Source organism: Nannospalax galili, unplaced genomic scaffold, assembly GCF_000622305.1.
Source record: "Nannospalax galili isolate Female #2095 unplaced genomic scaffold, S.galili_v1.0 scaffold238, whole genome shotgun sequence".
Lineage (NCBI taxonomy): Eukaryota > Metazoa > Chordata > Mammalia > Rodentia > Spalacidae > Nannospalax > Nannospalax galili.
The window spans coordinates 3,482,446-3,486,532 of record NW_008341888.1 but is presented as its reverse complement, the minus strand read 5'-3'; the positions used below and the strand labels follow the sequence as shown (position 1 = coordinate 3,486,532).

The 4,087-nt window shown below is 37.1% G+C and overlaps 1 protein-coding gene across 7 annotated transcripts in view; it reads left to right on the top strand.

Annotated features, from left to right (window-relative positions):
• Nucleotides 1-4,087, top strand: part of Uprt (uracil phosphoribosyltransferase homolog) — a 40,611-nt gene that overhangs the window by 757 nt on the left and 35,767 nt on the right. The window lies entirely within an intron of this gene.

Genomic DNA, 4,087 nt, shown 5'->3' with positions numbered 1-4,087 from the left:
GTGTGTGTGTGTGTGTGTGTGTGTGTGTGTGTGTGTGTGTGTTGGGGATTAGAGCAAGGCCTCTTTTTTGGTGTCTTTGTGTGTGTGTGAGACACATCTCCTACCCCTTCCTAGTTCCGTGCTTTGTGTAAGGATAAAACCTTTTAGGTAGCCTCCAGCCTCTTCCGGCCTTTGTCTCTCTGAAGGATAACCAATCCACAACCATTCCAGGCAGGAACACACCCCAATGCTATCTGCCCAGTGCCTGACCACATGGTAAAGGTATAATCCAGAAATGGTTGCTGCCTGTAGTTACTCTTACCAAACACCCCAGACTCACAGTAATAAAGCAATTCCAAAGTACATTGTATTGTGCTCCACTGGTCCTCTGACCCTTTAGTATTTGCTACTGCAAAGAATTCATTTTCTTTAGTGTTTTGGCATTCAGGTTTACATAAATTTCTGTGTCTTGCTGTAAATTTACAGAATGCAATTAACAGTAAAGGCAGTCTAAAAACCACATTGGACCTTCCTAATCCCACAAATCAGTGCAGCAAGAACTTCATATTAAAATATGTTTCTTAGGGAAACATGCATCATAATGAAATATAGCTGTTCTCTTTACTGACAGCACATTTCTTTCTTTTTCTCTTCTTTTTCCTCCTATTTGCTTACTTATTTGAGATAGGGCTTCCTAAGATGCTGCTGGGTCTAGCCTCAAACTCCTAAGCTCATGCCATCCTCCCACCTTAGCCTCTCAAGTAGGTGGAACGATTGGGCCTGAGACCATACCTGCCTCTTATTGGCAGCTTGAAATGAGTAGCTACAGCTTGTGAGACCACCTTTTCAGCACGCCTTGATATTTTTAAAATGGAAGCTATATTACAGGATGCTGCAACCTAAATCAAACTCAAGTAACTCTTCATTCTCTAGTAATCCACTCCTAATTTGTTGACTTATTTTTTTGAGTCTTCCACATGCATGCACCTATTGCTGTATAATCAGTCTTCTTAACATGCAGCATTGATTTGATAAGTGCCATACTCAGCAGCCTTCTTTGACTTATCAGAACCTACCAAAGTCTGGGATGTTTGCCCAGTTATGGTTCCTAGGAACTGTTCTGAAACATCCCTGTTTCTACTTTCATTTGGAATTCCCTATATCCCTTTTGTGTACGCTCAGATCCTAGTTTTCAAAAGCCAAACCCAGCATTAAATGTCCACCTATGCCAAGAAGCTTTCCTTTAGTCTTCCTGGCTAATCTTCCCTGACATTTTTAAAGGGGAGATTTGCCTTCTATTTTGTATATTGTTATTTGTGAATGGATCTTTTATTGTCTTTCAGATTTTAAGCTGCATTAGGACAGATATCTTTTACATTTTTGATTCTAATCATGCCTCAACAGTCATAGATGCTCAATTATTAAAGATTGTTTCTACCTTTTTGTGGAGATAGACTCTTAACTGTATAGCCCAGTCTGGCCTTAAGCATTCAGTCCTCCTTTCCCAGCCTCCTGAATATCAGAATTACAGGGGTGCACTGCTGTGTCTGGTCCTAGCTCTTAAAATTATACTTAAGTAACTGTACTATTTGTTTATAAAGAATCAATATTGAAAACCTCTGTGGTCATGTGATCTAACAGATGGAGTAGTACTTGGTAGTTATGAGGAGCAATTGAAATAAAACATCTGTGATATAAAGAAAATATAATTCTTAATGTTAACTGACCTTATTGGACCTCATTGGCATTTATAGATGAGTTTTAGGGCTCAGAAATTATCTGGAAAATTTTATTGTACATTTTAATGGTTGTTTTAAAATAATATCTTTATTGAAGGGCTGAGGTATAACTCAGTGGTAGAACTCAGTGGTAGCATTGTAGACACAAGGCCTTGGGTTTGATCTCAAGCACTGCAAATAAAAGGGCATCTTATTGAGATTCATATACAATATAATTTAAGCATTTAAAGTGTATAACTTAGTAGTTGTACATATGTTTATGGCTGTGTCCCATCACTTACCACAATCAGTTTTAGAATATATCACCTCAACAAAAAACCTTATATACAGTCAGTCCACAGTTCCCTAGTATTTCCTCAAGCCCTTGATAATCACTAGTCTGATTTATATTTCCATCAATTTGCCTATTCTAGACATTTTTTTAAATTCCTTTTTTATTTTTCTTTGTGTGTGGTGTATTGTGTTCATGTTTGTATGGGTGTGGGTGAAGAGGTCGACATTAGGTGTCTCCCGTTATCAATCTTCACCTTATTTTTTTGAGACTGGTTCTCTCAGTGAACCTGGAGCTCACCAATTCAGCAAGACTGGCTGGCCACCAAGCTCCAGGGATCCTTTCATCTCCACCTCCCTAGCACTAGGATTAAAGAGGGACACGACACTTAGCTTTTACATGGGTGTTGTAGATCTGAACTCAAGTTCTGATGCACTTTTACTAATTGAGCCATCTCCACAGTCCTTAAATTTATTTTTAAACTAATATAAAAATATAACATTTTTACATATTAGTGGGGTTCCATATAAATATTCCATACATGTATGTATTACATAGTGCTTAAATCAGGTAAAACGTAGTTATCTCTTAAAACATTATTTCTTTGTAGTAAAAGGTTTCTAAATCCTTCATTCTAGGTTTTTGAAATGTGCAGTACATTATCTATTGTCACCCTATTATACAGTAGCATGACAGAGCTTCTTGTTGCTCTCTAACTGTAACTTAATATCCATTGAGCAACCTTTCTGAGTCCTTCTCTTCCCCTACTGTCTCCAGCCTGTGGCAAAATCCATTCTATTGTGAGGTTCACTGAGATCAACTTTTAAAGATTCCACATATGAGTGAGATAATGTGCTTCATGCTACTCTGGGCATTTCAAATAAGAGGATTCATTCATTATGTGATCCTTATGGGACTAGTTTCTTTTAGCATAATGTTTTTCAGGTGCAATCAGGCTATACCACCATATCATACCTTCTGTAGCTGAATGATACTTCATTGTATGGCTATACAGCAGTTTGCTTATACATATTTATCAGTTGATAACCATTTGGGTAGATTCTAATCTTTTGCTCTTATGAATAATGCTGCTATGAACATTTGGTTATATATCTTTGTGTAGGGGTAAGGAGCTTCAGTTTTCATTAGAGTTCATAAAGGGTCATCATGTCAAGGTTAAGAGCCATTAATGAGATTGGAGAGGGTATGATATCCAGCATTTACATCTGATAATATTCATATGTCTTGATTATACTCCATTACTCAGAAAAGTGTGGATTATATAGTAGCAGGAGTGTAAGTGGAATCTTTTGTATTTTTCCTCTGAGTTTGATAGAAGAGACAGCAAAATCCTGAGGAGTGATCTTAAGCAAGATATTTAGCATCTGTTCTTTGACTTTATCATTTGCAAAATGAAGATGTTGGTACAAACTTATCAAGCTCCCGAGAGTCTAAAGCAAGATACTGTCCATGAACAAAGTTTAAACTGTAAAGAGCTGCGCATATTTACAGCATTTAAATTCTTCAAGTTCGAATTTATGCATGCTTCTTATTGAAGCAATAAAAGGAATTTACTTGTACATAAAACTCACATTCGTGTTTCAAAAATCAATAGCAGACCCAGTTGTGGAGGCCCATTTCTGTAATATCAACATTCAGGAAGCTGAGACAGAAGGATCACCACAAGTTTGAGGCTATTCTGGGCTAAATAGTGAGGAACACGTCAGCAAGAGCTACACAAAAAGACTCTCTCTTAAGAAACTAAAACAAAAGAAAAGAAATACTGAGTCTACATAATTTTTATTCAGCTTTACCATAGTACAGAAAGATCTGTAATTTTTCATACTGAGCTGATGCTTATTTAGGTGGGGACAGTGTTTTTAGTTTGTTTTCTTAATAGTCTGTTAACGGAAGCTTTTTCTTTGGTTTTATTATCTTAAAAATATATTGCCTTCTCTCAAACATGGCCTGTTTCAGCCACTGCTGGGAGCTGATAGGGTATCACTGTAAGCAGAGCTATATTCATATAGGTCTAGTTATGGAAGGTGCTAATGATTATCATACCCTGTCCTCTTCAGGGCATGTGCTTTCTCTATTT